Below are 24,724 nucleotides of genomic sequence, written 5' to 3'. Positions count from 1 at the left end.
TACTCCAATGAGGCTAGCTTCTTCAAAGACGCCACCTGCTGCGAGCTGCTCTCGCAAGATGAATGTCGTGACGAGCGTGGAGGCTTGGTCGAGAAAGGGGCGCTGACGAGCTTCCTCGCAGATTTAGGGATTTTCGTAAGCGCGGTTTAGGGATTTTTGTTCGAACCCAACAGATTTTTGAAGCATCCAGGTTAGTGATTGTACTCCTATTGATTGAACTTCACTACATTGTTGATTGAATTCCTATTGATTGAGTAATTTTTTGGTTATGAGATCCAAATTAGGTTTTTAGAATAAGCTTTTTAGGTGGACCTGTCTTCTGTGGATTTTAGACTTGTAGATTTTTGTGCGACTGTAATTTGATCTAATTAAAGTCACAATTTACTTAATTTTGTGTTTGCAATTTCGCTTCTAAATGAATCAAATGATATCCTGAATTATTGTTTGAAATGTGTCTGGATGCAGGTTTTGGTATTGTTGGATGCAGATTTTGCGATGTGCCTGGAAATAAACATTTGCGTGGGCTAAGCCCACGCCAACAATTATAAGGAAAATTGTTTGCGTCGGCTAAACCCACGCAAAACCCTCTATTTTAGATATTTTATTTCAATCATTTGTGGGCTTGGCCTACGCATAGGGAATCATTCGTGGACTTAACCCACGCAAAATTTTGAAAAATTTTCAAGTGTTCGTGGGCTTGACCCACGCATACGAACTTATTATTATATTTTTTATGTGTTTTCTTCGGTTGAGCCGACGATAAATAAGCAGCAAATGTTCGTCACCATTTGGCCGACGCAAATGAGCTTTGCATCCAGCAAAAGGGCGTGGTCCATCTTGCCGTCGCTGGACCGACGAGATCATCATTTTTTCGTCGGTTTTGCACTAGTGACGTCCGATTTTGGCCGACGAAAAAAACCTACATTCTTGTAGTGATATATATATATATATATATATATATATATATATATATATATATATATATATATATATATATATATATATATATATATATATATATATATATATATATAATTTATATATTCTTATAACTGAAACAAACTTATTATAATTATTTAACCAAATTTTTTTTATCCTATAAATTTTTATAATTTTTATATTTATATATTCATAGTTTATTCGATTAGATACAACATACATAAAAGCAATATATTATATTTTTTTTAGGTGTTAGCATACTGAAAACATTTTGATATAAATTTTGAGATGTTACAAGTTCGGCCTAGACAAGTACTCATTTTGCTTCTTTTGTTGATACTTTATGTGATTTTTCTTCTTTAATGATTAATGAGGATGAGAATGTGCCTAATTATACTTTGGATGATACTAATGTCATTTCTCAAAAAGTAGTGAAAAAGTTTTATTCTTCTAGTATGGAATGTGTGAATTAGGAGAATTTGATTTGGTTGAATGAGGTGTCACTAGCTAAAACTTTGGTTCTTTGGAAATTATTGTGTGCTCGTTTACCTATTAATTCAGAGGTTAAAAAAAGTGGTTTTATGCTTTGTGTGATAATAATTTTGAATTTGTGTCTCATTTGTTCTTTCATTATTATATTGTCATATGATTATGGTAATGGTTAAAAGAAAATTTTCATGATTTGTAGTTTTCTTCTTTGAATTTGATTTTTCAGTTTATGAAGCCTCCTTGTAGTCCTCTACTTAAAGTGATTAAAGTGATTGTCATTACTACAATTATTTAGATGATTTGTAGGATGAGAATTCATAGTAGATTTCAAGATGCAATTATGTTTTCTTCTGCTACTTTTTAAACTAAGGAGTCAGTGCGTATGACAGAGAATAAATCTAAGAAGCATATGAGTAATATTGTCTCTTACTTTTTGGTCAAGGCATTTTTCAATATTCAAACTAGGGATGGTAGGGTGATTTCATATATGAAACGTAGCATGGAAAGTTCCATCTGGTAATTGGATTGAGGTGATGGTGCAACTATGGGTTGTTCTGGTTTGACTTCATGTGCTGATATATTTAGAGGAAGTTGGGATGAATATATGGGTAGTTTTTCAGTTTTTTTTAGGGGTTGTTAGTGAAAAACAACAAATTCATCGGTCGCACATAGCAAGCAATAAATATTGTTCTCTTCACATGGACTTGTGCAACACATGACAACTCTTGCAATTCACAACTCAATTAGACACAATGATAACAAAAATATAAAGAAATTGATCTTTTTGGGTTTTTAGTACTAATTGGTGCTCAACGCCACTTTTCCACCACTCAATGATACCTAAGTAGGGGCTTGAGGCGCTTAGCCCCACAAATACGATGCTCAGCCCCAAATAGTTTGGCAACATCTTGTGATTAAAGCAATGTGTGTGATCCTAGTGGTGCCCAACGCGAGTATTTTCTTTAAATTGATATTTTCTGGTCCAAAACATGCTCCTTTGAGTTCTTGCTTGTTTTGCTCCATTATAATTGCTCCCTATTCATTTATTTCACACACTTAAACAAAGAGATTAAAGGTAAAACAAGCATAAAGTAAATAAAAGCAAACTAATAAAAAACATATTAAACTTAAGTATAAAACAAGATTAAAGTTAGGAAAGAGTTGATTTATTCATGATAATAGACACATACAAAATAGGTTAAAATTGACGTTATCAGGGGTACAAACTTTTATTTATACTGAATTTATGGGAGCAATTTATGCGTTGGAGCATGCTTGGAAATGAGGGTTTTCAAAGGCTTTGGTCGAAAAGTGATTCTTCTTTAGTTTGTAATCATTTCATGGATCAACGAGCAATTCCTTGGAGTCTTAGATGGAGTGGCGCTGATGCTTACAATTTTGTACGCATATGCAATTCAAAGTTTCCCATCTTTATCGTGAAAAAAATTATTGTGTTGATAAGTTAACTAATTTAGGTTTTATTCATAGAGAACAATATAAATGATTTAATATTTTACCTACATGTATTTAGTTAGATTTTTTTTTCATAATAGGTATAATAGTTTGCCTATGTTTTGTGAAGTATACTTTTTATCATGAGTTTGGTGTGGTCCCTTTATGATTTGTATTTTTCAATTTTTTTTTTAAATTTTTATATGATGACAAATAATTGATGAGCTTTAGAGTGTCAACATAACTTAAATGTCAACCTTTATAGTAATCTCTAACATAACCTTATTTGAAAAATTATGTATAAATAAATCTTGCAAAAATATAATATAATGAATATTGATGCTTGATAAATAATAGCAATTTAGTTTTTCATAAATATGAAATTATAATATAATATTGTAAAAGGACACTTTAGAAAAGTAAGTACAAGTACTTACACCACTAGAAAATCTCATTAACAACAAATTTTAGTTATAAAAATTGTTGGTTATTATAGCGATCAATTTAGATGCCAAATTACAAAACAAAAAATAATCGATTACACTAAAATAGTAACTATTATAAATAAAATATTATAATTGGTTTATAAAATTTAGCAATTAATAAGGTTTTGGTTACTGAATGAATTAGTTTATAAATTGATACTAAACATTCGCTACCAAAGAAATTAGTTTATGAATCTAGTCTCTATATGACCAATTTAGCCTCTAATTATAATTTTTTATTCATAATAATGATTATTTTAGTAACTAATAATTTTTTATTTTATAAATTGGCATCTAAATTAGTCACTATAGTGACTAATAACTTTTTATCAATAAAATTGATTATTATTTAAGAGTTTTTTTATAATATTATAAATTTATTGTTTTAAAATTTTGGATTAAAGATAATAATTTAATTTTTTATGAATTTATTCATTACTTATTGGTGTATGACCTGAGTGTCTTCTTTTGAAGAATCTAAGGATGCTATTATAATTGTGCACTTCATCTCGGTGAAGAGTACAACCTACACTTGAGGTAAAAATTGGAAGAAATCTAAAATTAATATAAATCTCATATAAATAGAAAAACTTATAAACATGTTTTAGTTGTTTTGTTCGTTGAAGGGAATCTTGCCGGTATCTGTATTGTCTTCGGAAAACCTAGCAACACATGCCAAAGTTTTTTTTTTTTTTAATATTGTTAATATTTAAAATGCCAAATAAATAGTATGTTAGATATTTAATGGTGAATTGGAAATTTTAACATAATAGAAAGACTATAAATATATTGTTGTAAATTTGAATTAAACGAATTTTTAATTAAGTACTTTAAAAAAAAAAATCACGTCATAGTGGTTTAAAATTATCACGTTTTTATATAAATTTCTTCGCAGATGAATTATCATGTTTTCATAATATATTACTTATTTCATGTAGGTTGTTTTGGTGCTCCTAATTTATCACTCCTGACTCATTTTTTTTTTAAATTAAATGATGTGATCAAGATTGTTAAAAATACTATTCTTTCATATTTCTCATACTAAATCATTTTATAATAATAATTCATGATAAAAAAATTAACATTTTAAAATATCTTTGCAGAAAAAAAACATGTTTATAGATAATATTGAATATTCTTAGGGGAATTTTCTTATCTCTAAATAGGAGTATGTTGATAATTGAGTGATATGATCTAAATTCACGAGTTGCTGCTATGGATAATGAGACCATTCCTTTACTTTTTGTTTAGATATTAAAATCACCTGTGAAAAGATGTTAAGATGTGGACATATATTAGGAAGATTATCAAACATGAAAAAAGAAATGATTGCAGAATCCAATTCTTGATTTTAAGATTTTTTTTTTAAACTTATCATTTTGTTATCAGACTTTGTTAACGTATTTTTGTTAATGTCATTTTTACTTTAGGCTTAACTTCTAATTTTTAGTCCACTATTTCTATTTTTCAACTATTACTGATGAAGTTGAATTTTCCTTATCATATTCTCTACTTCCCAGTTTTGAATATGTTTATAACTATTTGATTGATTTTCTTATCTGATACACGATTGACTTGAAGACTTATTTATGAATATTTGGTAATTTCAACCATACGAGATGAGATGAGATCCCAAATGTCATTCGTTTATTTATATATTAATTATATACAAAGAAGAATTTCTTTTTTTTTACATTTTAAAATTTTAATTTTATCTTTTAAAATATAATTATTTTATATTTTTAAAAGTTAACCGTTATTTTTATAAATTTCTATAAAATTATTTATTTCTATTTTTCTTATCAATCATTATTTTTTTCATTTTTTTATATATTTTACTTTATTTTTAATAAATATAATTTTATTTTATATATTTAAAAAAATACGTACACAGACGTGACAAACATAATAACACTTTACACCTATGTTTACACTAATTAATAATAAAAAAAAATAAATATTGATTCAAGTTAAAAAGATCAAATAATAAATATTTATATCCATATCCGATTAATACAAAAATTATGTTAAAATAGAGATGAATTTAAATATATCCATAAAAATAAGTCTATTCCTAATATCTCAAAATATATTTGATTATTCTGTTAGAAGACAACTTAATTGATCCATTTTATTTTAGAGGTATGAAATATTAATATTCATTTTAATATTTTTTATATGTTATTTTAAAAATGTTTACACCATTTATCTAAAATAAATTAATGTTAAACACGTAGAGTTAAGAAGAAAATTGATGTTTTGAAAAAGTTTTGTTTAACAAATTTTGACAAACAATCTTTTTTGGTAAAAAAAAAATCCTAAAACTTTATTACTTTATTTATATAATTTCTATAAAAAAATAAAAGAAATTATTCTATTTAATAATTTTATCAACAAAATATTTGTCAAACAATCATTTTCAGTAGAGTTATCAGCAACCTTAGAAACAATATTTTTTTTCTATTGGTAGAGTATTTCATGTTTTTGTCATAATAATAAAGACTATCACTTATTACTTTTAGATTTGTTAGAATTTTCAATAATAACGCAGTTTTTATTGTGGGATGATAAATATTTTTTTAATATGATTTATGAGGATAGAGAATTTATTGGTGTAGAATTTTTAAGATATTAATAAAATCATTTATGATCATAGAGAATTTATTAATGTAATTCATGAGATACATCACTGATTCTTTTGTTAACGCATTGTTGTTTTCTATTTTTTTTTCAAACAACATGTTATATGGACTTCAAGTTGTCTTTTAAATGATTTTTTTTTTCATTTTTTTATTCTTTTCGATTAACCTTTTAGATTTTTAAATTTTGCTTGAGCAATCTTAAGAAATGTAAATAAAACAGAAGAATTCTGTTAGAAGTTTAAAAAATTACTTGCCGATGTTAATTCCTTAATTGATTTGTCATGCAAAAGAATTAACTTTTAATCCCGCTTATTAATAACTATTTTAATATTGTTTAAAACTTGATCAATATTCTTTTATTTTAACGAAAAAAAATCATTTTAACTCTTACTTCAGATATTGATTTATGAATAAATAAATATATCATGAAGATAAAATGACTTGGTGATTAGATAAAATAGGAGAGATAAAAAGGTTCTGAGTTTGATCGTTTGATATGTTACGTAGGTTTGATCTCACTCCTAACAATTTGGAGATGTAAGATTGTTTTGGTGAATTTAGAATGTAGAGTAAGATATATTGTGTATTCAAGTCCTCTTATTAGAAAAACAAAAACAAATATATCATAACATAAATAAATTATAAAAAAATATATTTAAATTTAAATTCTCTGTATACATGAGAGGGATATTTTGTGGTTGATATAAATGTAATTTTATGTTGAAATGTTTCCTTCAATCAATGGTTTAAGATTGTATCCACATCAACTTGTTTTATGTTAAATGTTTCATTCAATCAACGGCTTAAGATTGTATTCACATTAGGAGCTCCTCCTATAATACTACTACATAATATTAATAAATCGATAGTCTATGCAATGGAGAACTAAAACTAGTGTGAGGAGATGGAAAATTCATGTTAATTATTATTTAATGTTATATTTTCATTCGAAATGAAAATTTTCATATAATTCTTATTCCAATAATAACTTTAAGTTCAACTAATCAAAGATTAGCTATGAAGTTTATGGAGACAATTCTCTTTCATTATAAATTTTATTGTGACAATAAATAAGTTTGTATTTATATAATTTATGATGCATATTTAATTTGGGTAACGTATATGTGTCCGACATGTATATGGGTTTGATACCTTAGAATACTTGATCGATACTTATTAGTGAATTATCTAATTTATAAAGTTGTAGTACATTACAAGAAAATCTTTGAATAATGATTAATTTTAGTAACAAAAAATAATTAGTCATTATTTTGTGACAAATTGAGGTATCAATTTAGAAACTAAAAATTATTGGCAACTAAAATAATTCCAAAAAATTATAATTGATCTCTAATTTGATAATTAAAATAGTTTTTATTATGAATTGGATTCTAGATTGGTCACTAACATTAGCTACCAAGATTTTGACTACCAAATAATTGGTTTCTAAATTGGTCACTAACATTAGCTATCAAGGTTTTGACTACCAAAATAATTGGTCTCTAATTATGAAATTGGTCTTTAACATATTTTAAGTTACTAAAATTGGTCGTTATTTGATAGTTTTCTTGTAGTGGTATTTTTATGACGACAATAATTTATATTTTTTATGTTGACAACTTTAGTACATATAGTTTTAATTTGGATTCACATAATAACAATCATATATTTATTACATTTTTAAAAATTATTGTACACTTTTTAATATTCATATATCACATATATATCATGTATCATATTTTATTATTTTCAAAATAAATGTAACGTATCAGATATGTGTCGTATCCAATATACATATTGTATTTGTGCATCATAATTTTTGATACTTTTTAATCATGAATATTTAAGTACCCATTGTATAATAGAACTCCATGTTTTACATTTAATTTTTTTAATTTTTTTAATTTATAAATATCAAACTATTTAATGAAAAAAAAAGACACAGTACTCTATGTAAGGCCCAGTTTTATTTATGCCTTTTATTTTAAGGGCTGCCCCAATCGATTAGGCCTAAAGGTTGGCCCAAAAAGGAGTAATCTACCCTAGTCTCACCTCTTTCCCTTCACTCTGTAGAAAACACAGCCGTCACGTTCCCTACTCTCTCCAAGAGCTCTGCTAGGGTTTAACCCGATCTTGATCTTGTGAGCCCAGCTTCGTCTCCTTGATTCGTGTAAGTATTCTACAACTTCCTCATTCCTTTTTCCATTCGTATGCTCGTGTTCCTAGTTAGGGTTTCGTGGTGAACCACTCTAAAAACTCGCTCCGCTTTTCTGTTCCAGCTTGTTCGTCTGTCCTGGGAACTGTCGCACCTCCGCTGTCGGAGTCGAACCCTTCCTCAAGCTATTTCTAGGTAAGGGAAGCTAGGGCTCATGTGTCTAGTCATTTTTTTAGCTTGCTCTAATATTATTGTATGATTATGTGGACTGCATGCTACTGTGAGTTGATGAAAATGTCGTTGCAGCCTTTGGGTTTAATGTTTGCATGACTATTGTGTGAACGAACAGTGGCGGGCACTAGTTTTCTCGCCCAAGCGAGCATGCCTCGCCTAGGCGAGACTAACAGAGGCTCGCCCAAGCTTTTCTGCGCGAACGGTCGCTCAAGCGACCTGGTTTCTTTTTGAGCGAGGTGCAATCTCGCTTAGGCGAGAAGGGGCTCGCCTGAAGGAGACATCGCAGAACCCATTGTTTCCCTGTCGAGCCCTCACCTAGGCGAGAAGGGTCTCGCTTGAGCGAGAGGGTCTCCCTCGCCTGAGCGAGATCGGTTAGCTTGAGCGAGACTGCAGGTAGGTTTTGGTGCTATTGTTGAATGGTTCACGAATGTGTGGCTTGCTTGTCTGATCTAAATGCTTTATTACTAGAAGGGTTGCGTGATGATGCCATGATTAATATATGAGTTTGAGATGGAAATGGTATGTTACTTTATTGGGTATGAATTGGAAAGCGTGAGTTGTATGATTTGTTGTTTATACATGATATTAATGCTATGGGAACTTCCTGATTAGTGGGTGGAACGTGTATAAAGTGTGGGTAGGGCGTAATTCCATGACTCTTGTAGTGAGAGATCTTGGTGGCGCCTCATCTGTTGGACTTAATCCCATGGACCCTCTTAAGGGGAGTCCTTGGTGGTGCCTCAACATAAGGACGTAATTCCACTTGAATATCGTGGTGGTGCCTCAAGGCCAGGACGTAATTCCACGAAGGCCACGTGGTGGTGCCTCTTGTAAGGGTATAATTCCGTGAAGGCCTCGCGGTGACGCCTCATTGCTAGAACATAATTCCACTGCCACGTGGTGGTGCCTCATTATGCGTATCCGGATAGTCAAGTCTTAGAAGTCTTAAATGATCTTGGTAATCCACGTGTGAATGTCTGCTATTCATGTTTGACTCTGAGATTGCATGTTGACTGTTGTGATATAAGATTTCTTTACACTAGCTTACCTTGTTTGCTTGTTTGGTTGTTTTGTATGTGGTTCTTCTCTTATTGCGATGATCATCGATTCTATTGATGTGAGCAGATAGGAGAACCCCTGGTAGTGGTAATGACGATAGGAATGATACAGCTTGATGGACTGGACGGGTATTGGGCTCACTATGGGGTCCATCACTGAAGAATTTATTTTGCTATGCTTTTCTTGTCTGTACAAGACCTAGTATTATTAGTTCACTAGTATATTTTTGTTTTAGGCCGTGTGGGGCCTCTTTTATGTTTTATGGATATGTTGGGGTATGGAGTACTTCATATCCCAAATCTTTGTACCCTCTGGATATTATGTATGCGACGTTTTTATTAAGTGAGTTTTATCTATTTATTTTGGACGTTACACTCTACATCTAAGGTTAATTTTTGTTCTAATATTATCTTTCTTGTTTTTTTAAGTAGATTTACAAAATAAAAATCCCGTCTTACTCAAATTTCATTTATTTTATCTATGTACTAATTTTTTAACTGTTTATTTTTGTAATTTATATTTTCTACCGACATTTATTATTTAAATTTCAATATATTTCAAATAATGTCAGCTTCCTTATATAATTAATCATTTAAATAATTCAAAACCATAATTTACATTTACAAATACATTTATTTATTATAACGAATTTAATTATAGAAAAATATCTATCCACGTCTTCTAATGTAACAATAATTTAATATTCAAACTCATGAGAATGTTTCGTGGGTTTGGCAATTGCATATATTTATTTATGTTTCTTTTATTAGTAATAACAAATATATTCAAAAAAGGATAATTGGGTTATCTCAATTTATATAAGAAAATAATTATACACAAAAATTATCACCGTATTAAGTCTTAATATATATATATATATATATATATATATATATATATATATATATATATATATATATATATTATAGGAAGGGAATTTTTTTTTTTTATGGGAGGTGAGGGCACATCATCTTTTGCTTTGGTCGAAGAAGACAGAAACAACAAAAATATAATTACAAAAATTTGATTAGGACATGTTTTTAGGTTCTGGTTGAGTTGTATTGATTGAATAATCAACGAGTGGATGAGTACAAGATCCCAAAGGTGGTCGACCATCAAATTTTCTGTGATGATCTATTACACAAAACTTGCCATCACTAATCAAATTTCTGCTTTCTTTTCTTTCTTTTAAGAGTCTATCTTCTTGCTTTACTAGCTACCACAACACATAATTCCCACTTTCATTAGTCTTCAACTCTTTTCTGTGATGAGAACTTTTTTCATAAAAAAGAAAATCATTTTTTTTATTTATTCTAGAAATTTTGTCGGCAAAATTTTTAATTCTTGACCAAGTTTTAAACTATGTGATTTGCAAAGAAGACCCCTCGTCGGATTCCAAAGTAAATATGATAGCATTGCAATATTGTTTAATTCCACAGTAAACATGTGTTTTTGGATAAAAGACGTTAAATACACTCTGTTATTATACACACAATATTACCTTATATTTTTACTTTTCTTTTACACACAATAGGGTTTTGTATATGGATGGGAATATCCCAAGCATTTTATTATATTGATTTTTTTGTTTATTAAAAAAAATAAATAAGTAAGAATTTGGAGTATTACTTTTTTACTTCTAAGACTTAAAACATAATATATTAAATGAGAGTGTTTTCAATTTTACATTTGTATCTCTTAAATATTTCCTATTTACAATAATCTTGGACTTGAAAAAAATTGAGAAAGAGAAAGGAAACCCAAATATCCCTATCATAATAATTGAAATTCATGTAATAATAATGTAAGGTCCCATTACCTTAGAACAGCTGGAAAAATAAAATACTAAAACATTTAAATACATAATTATTATCTATCATAGAAAATAACTAAAAATTAAATAAATGTATGTTTCCTGTTAGGATGAAACGCTTACCACTAAATCAAAAGTTATAGTTATTAGTTAAGATGCAAACACCACGATTTATTCAATTGTGATCCGATCCATTTGGTATGGAACTTAGATTTACACTTGCATTTGTAAGATCCCTATCAGAAAAACCTTATCATAAACGTGATCAAAATTGAGGTAGCCCCTTGATAAATTTTTTTTAACTCTCATGAAAATCATGAGATTTTCAACATGATGAGGCATTCAGAGAAAGAACAGAAAACACTATAGTGATTCTCTTAAATCAAATATAGTAAACTGATAAATTTTTTCCAATGTTTTATGTAAGAATCTGGGTAAGTTGATTGCAGGTTTTATATGCACGTTGTTGACATGGATCTAATCCACCACCATAAACGAAATCACAGATTAGGTAATCATGTGTGGACGGTAGAACCTGTAATGATATACGTTTTCTGTGGCCACGATGCATGAACATGATAAGTTTCGAATTATTGATTCCACAATTTTGATAAATCTTTGTGTCTTCACATTATATGGAACAACCTTTTTATGATTTTTGGTCTTAAGAGAAGATATGAGCATTTATGCATGCAACTTAACATGTTCAAATTGCAAAGATCCATTAAACGTCTTTTTCTGCACTCCATTTAGACAACAGAAAACCCCACATCGAAAGTGAACTTGGTTTGATATTAAGTTTGCGCATTATTGAACACTTTTAGTGATTTAGAGAAATAGCTTTTTAAATCATGTGTGTCCATTTTAGGGTTGGAGCGTTGGACCACATAATTAACGTATAAATAAAGGCCTGCACAACACGTGCCTCCACTAAATTAGTTACCTAAAGTATGACCCATTAAGGGGAAACAAAAATGATACTCTCATAAAGTTTGTTAACAAATCTAAATTTTAGGTATCTTCTATAAGAAGAATGAGATATATTACGTATTTGATTATCACTTGTCCTGGTGGATCGAAGAAAAAACATTTTGAATGCTATCATTGATAGTTTCTTGAGAAATGATTTTGTCGAGAGAACTAAGAAACTATATGAACCATGGTTAAAGATGTAGATGTGTAACAAACTATAAAGTTGTCGTATAAAATTAATATATACATGTTCTTGTGACGTATGCAGTAGCTTTAATGTCTTTTTTCTCTTTTAGTTGGAAGACATTACCGTTTCTATATCAACTTTTACTTAATGATATTTTTCAAGAGAATTACTCAATGGGAAATTTTTTGCTCTTGAAGAATTGTTTGTGTGAAAAAAATGTTGGGTACAGTATATTTTGTTGATAAAACTTGGTTTTGTCTATTATTCACTGAGATTCAAGTTTAATCATGTTTCGAGGAAATCACTTTACTCATCAAATGGACTGATGTAAAATTTATAAATTTCCTAATTATAGAAACTAGATATTTATTTAACAAAATATCCAAAGTTGTAAGTTAAGTAAATTATATATTAGATAAATCTTATAAAGATTCCCACAAAGATAATACATTTAATGACGTATAAAATTTTAGATGCGAAGAAATGTACAGTTCAAGACAGGAAGACTCGAATTATAAAAATTCGAATTTGTGACCATTTATATTAGAAATATCATTTTTCTCTACTATTGTTTGTTGATAAAAAAAATATCAATTTTATTATATGATTAAGTTAAAATAATTTGAGATAGAGTTCTATAATCGTTTTATCAAAATTGAATATATTTTTCTTACGAAAAATACAATTTATTTAAAATTAAATAATCGAACAATTACTATTGAACACGCAATTTTTGTGATAGACATTAAATATACTATTACAGGATTAGTTAATTTTGTGATAAGATTTGTGTAGTAAATATCCGTGACAATTTTTTTTTTTTAAAGAAACTAGTGCATAATCTTCGTCGGGAAAATTCATAACAAAAAGAATTTATAGTGTTTTGACGATGAATTTATAGATCGTCCAAATTGGCCTAAGTAGAGTCAAGTCTATTTGGATTAAAGGTCAAATTGAATCAATTCACATTTGAGGTAAAGTCAAGTTGACTTGAGCCATAAAATCAATTCTAATAGGTCCGAGTTGATCGATCAAGTTGAGTCAATTTGAGTTAAGGGTTGAGACAAGTCAATTTAGGTCGAAGGTCGAGACAAGTCGATTCGGGTTGAACGTCGTGACGAATTGACTTAGGACAAATGTAAGACATATCATATATCTCCTTATTTCAATTTCATTGATGGAGATATCATATATTTGATTCTCTTAATATTATTATCAAATATTCATGTATTATGATGATATATTAGATTTTATTATTTCTCTTATATTATGGAATATTGTACTCTAAATATTGGACAAGTTTTCAATAGATCAATATGACAGCTATATTTTAATTGTTTTTCACTTACAGAGTTTCTAATAAGTAAAAGTAAAGGAGTGAAACATAGAATGTGGATAAAGTATGATGTGTGAGAACCAAGAAAATAGTCTACTAAAGGAGTGGTAGTTTTTAAAAGATGACACCATCATATTTTAATAATAAAAGTTAAAACTATTAATAGATTTTCTATTAATCAAAGTTCATTTTATAAAAATCATTATCTCTCTAAACTTTCTTTCTACCTTTTTTCTAGATTTCTGACCCAATCTTCATCCTTTTGAAGATTAAAGATCGTATTAATGCTCTAAGTGAAGAACTCTACATATTCACCCAATCAAAAGGACATAATAAATATCATTTTTGCCCTTAAGGTAGTTGTGTTCTTTGGGTTGCATGTGGACCGAGAGGCAATGCACATGACTAAAAAAATACTGAATCTTTATTGGTCTATGATCATGGTGATATGGTTATATTTCTAATTGGAGATTTATTTGTTTAGTTAGGTCATCTTGTGAAAAATAGAGTTATAAAGAGCATTCGTGAGATTAAAGGTTGTTTAACCAATGTAAGAGAAGCTAATTTTAATCTTTGCAAATTTGGTTTGTATGGTATGAATTGATTGTTTGCTTTGTTGTGAATTAAATGTTAAATTGATTGTTTTGAAGAAAAATAGATAAATGTGTAAACTTGTGTTTAAATTGTTGAATTAGTCTATGAGTTGTGAAATTTGGTTTGAATTTGTGGAGTGGCACCCTTGACTTCTGATGAGTCATTTTGATTAAATTGGTACTATTTTTTATCTAGATAGAGGATAAAAACACCTGTGTTGAGCCAAGGGATCCCTCTTTTATCTAGATAGAGTCTTATGTAGACTCGCTAATCAAGTCCAATCTTCGTTGGACGAGTGCTAAGTCATTCCTAAAAATTATCAATTTTAATAACTAAAAATTATTAGTAACTAAAATAGTTTCTATTATGAATAAAATATTATAATTGATTTTTAAATTGGCAATTAAAATAATTTCTATTGTGAATTTGTGTCTAAATTGATCACTAACATTAATTATCAAAGTTTTGATTATTAACCAAATTTGTCTCTAATTAACAGTTAGTTTCGGAACATATTTTTAATCACTATAAAATAGGTCATTAGTTGGAAATCTTTTATAGTGAAAGCGTATGAATGATGGAGTATATGCATGTTTCATCCTTCAAACTTGTTTAATTCAGTTGTTTTACGATAACACGTAATCTCCAAAACATTTATTTATTCCTTTGTTTACATTTGTGTTCGATTTGGTAGGTTTAGGCATGCACCACAAAAGGTCCTTTTCTCTTGATTTAGAGAGGGCAAATAGAAAGCTAATAGTGTTTAGATAATGACTAGACTTATTAATTTTTAGAATTTTTATAAAGTGATTGGAATAAAAGGGACATAAAGTTTGCCAAGTTTCATCATTTAGAGCTTTGAATCCGATAAGGTATAACTTACCTCAACTTATTTCTTACGTGTATAGGCTACAATAAAATCATACAGGAAAAAAAAAGTGTCTCCTTGGTAAAGAAAACCATGACCAACCAAAATCGAATCTTTATCCATAGAGGTTAAGAAAAGAAAGTGAATTTCATTTCATTTCATTTCATAATATATAAAACAAAATAAATAATGCAACAATCAATTATTTATTCAGAACCATCGAAACGAAAATAGTTGATCGTTAAGAAAAAGATATTGAGTTTCTTTTATTATTACAACCACTCTTTTATGTAAGAAATGGAACTATATAGTATATATGTATTTGGTTCTATAGGAAAAAAGAAAATTTATATTCATTTATTTTTATCTCTCTTAAACACCTTTTATTTTATATTAACTTAATTAAGTTTCAACTTCTTTACAAATTTTAATTATATTTTATTAATTTTTTTACTATATTGTAATTTAAAATTTTTGATAATTAGATAATATGATTGTTATTTTTTTATTATTTTATTTATTTTTCTTTGTGTGTTAATAAATTTGAGATTTTTTTTAAATATATAGAATAATGTTATAGTTAGTTAAAACAATAAAAACCACATTTGTTAAGGCATAAAGATGAAAAGATAAGTAAGATGATGTAATAAGATAAAAATTATATCCTCTGTACAAATTAAATTATATGGATTAAATTGAAAAGTATTAATGTTTTGAATACTTAATATAAAAATATTGATATAGAAGAAAATATTAAATTCATAAAAAACTTGAAATTTAATTAAGATTTTATATTTATATATATCTAGTTCTTCTGTACAGTATATGATATTTACCATATTTTTCTTTGACAAAATAATGTTATAGACTTAACTTTAACGAAAACATGAAACTTCACTGCTGTCTGTAATAATGATGAAAATAAAGAAAATTTCATCTGCCACAAATAAAGGAGGTGCATTATGAGTACAATTAATTGAGTAAAGCATTATGAGTACAATTAATTGAGTAAAGCATTATGAGGGTCCATTCTTATAAAGGAAAAGTAGATACACAGAAGAATTTACCTACTTAGGTATTCCGAGTACAATTAATTGAGTAAAGTATTTCTTATTTCAATTTTTTTATGTTTATTTAGTTTTTTCATGTATTATATAATATTATTAGCTTTTACAAAAGTTTTTATTTAAATTTTAAAATTTAGCTAAAAATTCAACTAAGATGATTAAATAAGATTTTTGAGTTTTTTTTTAATTCTCTTTCATATTTATTTCTTATAAATAGAGAAATTCAAAAACTTATAATTTGAACAAGGGATTTCTTCCAGCTGTTAGATATATTAATATTATAGTACTCTGTGCTGGTGGTATGTATGGTGTAATAAAAATACTGACAAAAAGTACGTGAAATTTTTTAGTTTGCAAAACTCGTCCAATAGAACATTAGAAGGGCTCTAATAAATAATTTTTTTAAAATAAGAATAAAAATAAAAATAAAAAGGATTTATAATTTTAATATTTATATTTAATAATAAATATATTTTTTCTTTGTAAATATTATTGTATAATCATTGTTCTAAATAAACATAAAAGTTAGCAATTACCTTATCCCTATATTCAAATCCCGAACATTGTAAGAAAAAATATGAATAAAATTGTTTTATTGAGTATTAATTAATAAAATTAATTCTGAATAAGTTTGACGAAGATTTAGCATCTATAATAAATATAGTAAAAAAATCAAATAAATAATAAAGAAGTGCCACTTGAAAGATTTTATTATTGTTTAACCAATATAAATATAGACGTCATATCAGTCATAAATAGTCAACCCTAGTTGGTAACATTTGTCAACAATCTATAATAGGAACGTGCCTATTTTAAGCAATTTTTGCTTTTAATGCTCACCGACATTCATTACTATCTTTAATATGATTAACATACATACAAGTTTTACTCTCCTTTTTTTCTATATAACTTTTAATGTTAACGTCTACAAATTTATAAATTCCCTTTTTGTTTTTTTTTTTAATAATATAACCTATTTTTTTATACCTTTAGCATGTAAATATAACATCTTTTTATTTTTCTTTATATTTCAAAGATTAAAAACGTCATCAAATTTTTTCTTTTTTTGAGAGCAAAAGATTTATCTACGTAACTCTCATGCATGATGACGTTGATGAATCTAAATCTTTAAATCTTGGTACAAGCTTTGGTGTTTCGATCCAAATTTGATAATAAAATTGTTGATAATCAACATATATTTAAGATATTTAAGATATTGTCTGTTTTAAAATATGTACAGTAGTAGACCATCATTAGAACTAAGGGAGACCATGGCCCCCAATTTTTTTTTATATTTATATATTTTAATATATAATTTTAAATATTTATTTTCAAAAAATTAATATTTATAATATTATATATATATATATATAATATTTTAGTAAATTTGTCTATATTTATTTTTTAATTTTATATTTTAAATATTTTTGAAATAAAAATAATTATTTTATTAATATTATCTTTTAAATAATAATTTGTATAATTTAATTATTTTTTAATTGATTATTTTTCTTAAAATTAATTATGATACATGAAAATTAATTATAGTAAAATTATAAAAATTATTTATATTTAATTTTATAATTATAATAATAATAATAATCATTATAATCTTATTATATTTTATTATCATGAAAAATTAAATACAATGTTTTTACTAGTTTATATAACAATTTTGAGATTACTCTTTTGGTTCCTATTTTCATTCAAAAATGTCAAATTGGTATTTCAGTTTTTTTTTTCTTTTGTTTTATGGTTTCGATTTTTGAAGAAATGATACAATTTTGTTATTTTCGTTAAATTTCTTGAATTAGATTTTTCATCAAATTGAAATTATGAATAAGAATGATTGTTTAATTTGTTAGTGTAATTGACATAATCCTAGTGTCAAATTTTGATGACAATTTTTTCTTTCGTTTCAAATTATTTAATAAAAAATATCAAAGTACATCAGTTTTTTAAACTTCAAGATTTTAGAAAATTAGAGAAGCAACTTAAAATTTTTAAACAAAAAAATGATACAATCAAAATTTTGGCACCCCAACATTTTGACTGAAGATCCGCCACCGAATATGTACTTCATCTTTTAAAAGATATCTCAAAAGATAAAAGAAAGAAGAAATATTTAAATTATCTTAAACTGATTATTAAATGTGGTAAAAATGATAGTCATTCATGAAAAGTTTTGGTGAGCAGGACATGATGATGGAAAGGGTGTGGGTTTGTTGAGCTAAGTTGAAAGTCATATAATGGAGCCCCATGGAACATGATAATGAAGAAGATGCATGGTATGTACTTTGTTTGGGTGGTGGACCTCACATTTTGATTGATGAGCTGGTTTTAGTGGTTGAAAACTTGAATTCCACTACGAACAAGTTTATCAATTATCAATTATGGCTTCTCGACAACATCAACAAACTCTATCCTTCATTAAAACCAACTCATTCATCACATTCCATAATGTACATACTTTACTCTTATACAATGGATATTTTTTTGGTTCATTTGTAGAATGATTTAGATTCTCTAAGTAACTAGATATGATCATGTACTAGGGGTGGGCATGGATTGGATATTTAATGATCCAATCCACATTTATTTTAGATCCAAATAATTGGATTAGATTTTTGACCCAAATCCATTTTTTTAGCAAAAGTAGTTTGGATTTTTTTTAAATCCAGATCCAAATATTTGGATCAAGTTTAAAATCCAAAATCCATTTTTAATAAAAGAAATTTAAATTGAATTTCTTAAAACTTGTGTCATTAAGGCCCGAATGACTCGGATGGGATCGACGACCCGGACGGACCCGACGACCCAGACGGCCCAACGCCCGAACGACCCAGACGGGCCCGATGACCCGAACGGCTCGACAACTTGAACGGGCCCGAAAACACAAACAGGCTCGACGACGCGAACGGGCCCAACGACCCGAATGGGCCCAACGACCCGGACGGGCCAGACGACCTGGACAGACCAGTCCAAATAGTCAGACCCAATCGGGTAGTCGAGCGCGTTCGAATCATGGGGCCAGTCTGGGTCGTCAGGTACGTCAAGGTCATCAGGCCCGTCTGAGTCGTCGGGCCCATCCGGGTCGTAGGGCCCGTCTGGGACGTCGAGCCCATCTAGGTCGTAGGGCTTGTCCAGGTCGTAGGGCTCGTTCGTGTCATCGTGCCATCCGGGTCGTAAGGCCCGTGTAGGTCGTCAGGCTCGTCCGGGTCGCCAGGCCCGTCAGGGTCGTCCAAGTCGTCCGGCCCATTCGGGTCGTCCGGCCCGTTCGTGTCATCGTGCCCATCCGGGTCGTAAGGCCCATGTAGGTCGTCAAACCCGTCCGGGTCGTCGGGCACGTCCGGGTCGCTGGGCCCGTCCGGGTCGTCGAGCCCTGTCCGGGTCGTCGGGCCCGTTCGGGTCTTCGGGCCCGTTTGGCCCGTTTGGGTCTTCAGGCCCACCCGGCTCATCAAGTCATTGGGCCTGATCGACTCGTTCGATTTGTCGGGCCCGCCTATCTCATTCATATCTTTAGGCCCGCCCAACCTCTTATGGTTGTCGGGCTTGTCCGATCTGTATAGGTCGTCGAGCAAGGCCCATCCAAGTTTGAATTTAGCATAGTTCATCTCAACCTTTAGTCTAACCCAACTAAAAATTTAAATTGAAAATTTGGATTGGATTTTTTGGATTATCCATATTTAAAAATCTTTATTTATAAAATGGATATCCAATCCATAAGATATATAAAATGTAAATTAGATTGGAATCCATATCCATTAAATGAATTTTAAATGGATTAGATTTTTAATAAAATGGATTATAAATGGAGTGGATTGGAGCAAAAGTGGATTGGATAAAAAAATTAAATTTTTTGTCCACCCCTATCATGTACTATGAAATGTAACATTTATTCTCTAAAACTCTTCTTTCTTTTGATCGTTGCTCACTAAGTTTTGTCTGATCTGTGTCATTGGCCTATAACTCTTACGTTTTCCAGCAAACCTCTATAAGTTTACAAAGTTTTTCTTCACCGATTCTTATTTGCTCTACCTTTTCTTTTAACTTACAAACTCGTATCTTCTCTTATTTATACTTGTTAAAAATTAATTGTGAAGTTAAGTTTCAAGTTGCATATTGAAATAAAAAAAGGTGAATATTATATTTTAAAATATATATAAATTTATTATCTTAAAATTTTGAATTAAAGATATTATTAAATTTATATAAATTAAGTTTATGTTTATTAATATTATTATTTTTTTATATTTTTTTCAAAATATCCATAAATATATGAATATTTTTATTATTTTTCTACGCTTATGATTTTTTTAAATAACAAATATACATAAATCAACATAAATGATTTTTTTCTCCAACTTCGTATGAAAAAACATAAAATATATACAAAAATAATAAATTTCGAGACAAATTAGAAGAGAATGTAATCTTCAACTTTACTAAAAACAAATAAAATACAATCGTCCTTTCCAAAATATCTTGGAGTAGAATATAATGTGCATGTTTCATGTTTTCCCAAACCCTAGGTCTACTAGTTTTCCCTAAATTGATTCATTATATATTTTGAATGTTACTAATAAAAGATGCACTAAGGTGTGAGTCAATCATTACCAAAATAAAATATAAAATGAAAGGACGTACGGGTCAATAAATCAAACATATAACGAACTTGATTAAATTCTTGAATTATTTCAGAATTAAAAATTAATTAAAGTCTATATATTTCTTATCAAAAGTACTATATCTCTGTCTATCTGTTTCTTTCTATTGTCTTTTAAACCAATAATTATCTTTTTAACAGTAAAAGAGAACATTAATTGCAATAAAATAAGTTCATCTTAAAAAAAAGTTAAATATAACATCAATTATTACTTTATAAATAATGAAAGAGATTGTTGCTAATGTGGAAAACAGATACAATAAATCGATAATATAAAAAGATATATATATATATATATATATATATATATATATATATATATATATATATATATATATATATATATATATATATATATATATATATATATATATATATATATAATACATTTCAACACTATAAACTGTCTACGTTCAGTTCAACTTTCTCCTTCTAATTAATGAATAATGCCATTCGTTGTTTGGAAACGAAATTTTGAGTTGTTTGATTTTGCAAATGGGTTTGTCATAAGATTTCACTGCTAGAATTTTCCATATTTAATGGGATTTTTTTTACAAATTTATTATAAAATTTTATAAAAAATGACTTTTTTTTTTATTTTTCTTACGAATTTTATTTGACAGATAATTTCTTCATGAGTAATTATTCTCTATAAAATTATAAAATTCGTAAGTATCTCTTATAAAATTTTTTGAAAAAAAAAATTGTGCAAAATATTTTGAAAAAGAAAATGGTAGCAAATTGTTGCAAATATTTATCCATAACAAAATTTGCAAGTGTTTCCTAAAAAAATTAGAAGAAAATATGTGTTTTTTTAGTAGTTAAAAATCATAATTAGTCGTTAAATTTGTTACTAATTGTTTAAAGACTAATTTAGAAATAAATTACTTTGGTACCAAAAATCAATGTAATTAATGTTTAATGACTAATTTTCTTTGATAGCTAAATCCTTAATAGCTAAATTTTAGAAATTAATTTAGAGACTAATTATAATTTTCCATTCATAATAATGACTATTTTAGTAACCAATAATTTCTTATTTTGTAAATTGATAGTTAAATCAATCACTATAATGACTAATAACTTTTGATCACTAAAATTGATTTTTAATGAAGTATTTTCTGATTGCTTAAGATATTTCCATCATTTAATTTAAAGTTCTAAATGTTGGAAAAAATGAATATATATATATATATATATATATATATATATATATATATATATATATATATATATATATATATATATATATATATATTAGTAAATTGTATTATCAGAGTACATAGAACTCGACATAATATATACTATAATTTATCTCCACGCCGCCATGGTTAACCACCAATTATGTAAGTGTCTAAGTCTTACCTTAATGGTTTGAAGCATGAAAGAATGTTATAGATATATCTTTTACGTTTGTTTTCTACTACTCTTTCACTATAGTCTAAATCCGAAATTGTTATTTTTTTAACAGACCCGTCTCTAAATTAGAAAAAGAAATAAATATAATTCATAATAAAAAGAGTGTTAGAAAGAAAAGTGATTCCAAAAAATGGCAAAGAATTATTTTTTCTGATATTAATGGGTGCTGAAAAAAAGGCCATTCCATGTACTGTGGAGATATGTGAAAATGTGGGAACACTATTAAAAAAACTCATATTTCCTGTCAATTTTGTTTTAAAATTTTTTTTCGTAGGAAATAACTACAAATTTTTGTTGTGAAAAAGAATTTGCAAGTAATTGCTACCAATTTTCTTGCAAAATATTTTGTATAAAACACTTTTCGCAACAAATTTTGTAGGAAATACTTGCAAATTTTATAATTTTGTAGGAAATGATTACCCACGAAGAAATTACCTACCAATTAAAATTCTTAGAAAAAAGGGTAGAAAACAGTTTTTTCTTGCAAATTTTTTTAACAAATTTACAAGAAAAATCCAATATAATATGAAAATTTCTAGTAGTAGAATCAGCAATGCCAAACTGCATATTGAGGCCACATAAAGTTGATAATATCATAACCAAGTCCACAGTGCACACAAAACATAAATTTCAAGTAGTGCACTTGAGAATAATAATTTGGTTTTCTCTTTTCAGTGGAACCATCAGGGGCCAATAGGTCTGCATTATTATGTACGGCATTACATAAAATATGCAAATTCATATAAAATCATAAAAAATATTTGAAAATAAGAGAAAGATAGAAAAACTTTGAGCAATTTGCATGAACTGAATCTAACTTGATCCGTTCACAAAGTAGGGTAACTTGGTATGCTCTTACTTTTGGTTAATCAACCCTTTTCTCTATTCTGAAAAAGGAAAGTTGTCCTTCCACAAGATATAATAAATCACTTTTCATGTTTATATTGTAAGAAAGTAATAAATCACAGCTCCTATTTCTGAATTGAATGTAACTAAAGCAGAAATTATCTGTTGTAGTAAAGCAAAAGCAAAGAGTGTGATAAAAGAGAGAAAAGGAAGGCACGTAAAGTTTCAATAACTCAACCTTTTTATCACTCTGTTCATGTAAAAATGCTTTCACACTCAAGTTTGTGTGAATTTTTCTTTGGTTTGATGACAAAATTTATACAACTACATTCTTAATTACACACGTAGAAATTACATTCTATCGTGTAATGTAACCAAGAGAGTCCTAGGTCAAAAACTTCATAACTACACGACATTGAAGTCTTTATTTTACTTTAACATGAAACTCATAAAACTGTGGTCCTATTCATGAAGAGTTGAAGTTCACAGCTGTTTCATTAATTCCATTTTCATTGATGTTATGACAGTGTACTTCGTCCTTTTAGAGCCTCCATTCACCTGTTTGTGGTTTATTGATATTGTTATATATTTTGGTAGTGGAATTCATGTTTTCAACCAAAACCAGCTCAATGACAATGAAAATGCGAGGTCCACACCACGAGGAATAACATACGATAACACATGGCTCCTTTCATAATGGCTTTATGTGTTTTTAGCAAGTGTATAGTTGTCGGTCTCCATTATAACAGGCTTCCCACTTCCTTTAGCCGTAGGTTATGGAATTCAATAAATACCCTTTCAACTTCTGTTCAATTCCAAACCAATCATGTGCCCTCTCCTATGTAAGTTTGATGTTCAATTTGAAGGTGATTGAGATTTCAAAGTAATATTTTCTTTTTTTTACTCAATGTTAAGTATTAAAAAGTAGGTTAAAATGTGTTCTTAGTCTTCATTCTTTGAAAATCTTAAGATGGCTCATATTTTGATAGGTATCAATTGGGTATCTAATTGTTAGAATGTGATACAATTTAGTCGTTTTCGTTAATATGTTTTAACGACGTTAATTTTTGTGTTACATGTTAATTCATGTCTTTTTTTTTCTGTAATTTGTAATTTTTTCTATTTTTTTTTAAATTGTAATTTGTTAAATAAGGATTCCGCCACATGACAGAAACAATGTGACGTGGTGATGATATTGTCACGTGTCAATATTGTGACAAATGTCATGTGAAAAATATCTATTTAGTGTATGTATTTATTATTTTGATTCAATTTAGTCTTTTTTTTTCTTTTTAAATTGAGTAATCTTGTCCCTTTCTAGATTGAGATTGAATTTAACTTTAATATAAATGTTAGGCTTAATTATGTTTTGACTCCCAGATCAATTTGAAAATTTTCTTAATAGATTTTTGTTGTCTATTTAGTGCTTAAAATTTTAAAACTTATCAATTGAGTCTCTACACTTAAAATTGTTGTTGTTAAGTTTGTGATGTGAGAGTTA

General features: G+C 28.1%; 1 long non-coding RNA gene across 1 annotated transcript; it reads left to right on the top strand.

The window, feature by feature from the left end:
- Positions 1 to 8,080: 8,080 nt before the first annotated feature.
- On the top strand, positions 8,081 to 9,822 carry LOC114176206. Its single transcript, XR_003602977.1, has 3 exons — positions 8,081 to 8,177; positions 8,287 to 8,357; positions 9,522 to 9,822. It is a non-coding gene; the product is annotated as an uncharacterized LOC114176206 (long non-coding RNA).
- The last annotated feature ends 14,902 nt before the right edge of the window (positions 9,823 to 24,724 follow it).

Source organism: Vigna unguiculata, chromosome 3 (genome assembly GCF_004118075.2).
Source record: "Vigna unguiculata cultivar IT97K-499-35 chromosome 3, ASM411807v1, whole genome shotgun sequence".
NCBI classification, from domain to species: Eukaryota; Viridiplantae; Streptophyta; class Magnoliopsida; order Fabales; family Fabaceae; genus Vigna; species Vigna unguiculata.
The sequence above is the reverse complement of the archived record's forward strand: the minus strand, read 5'-3'. Positions and strand labels throughout refer to the sequence as shown.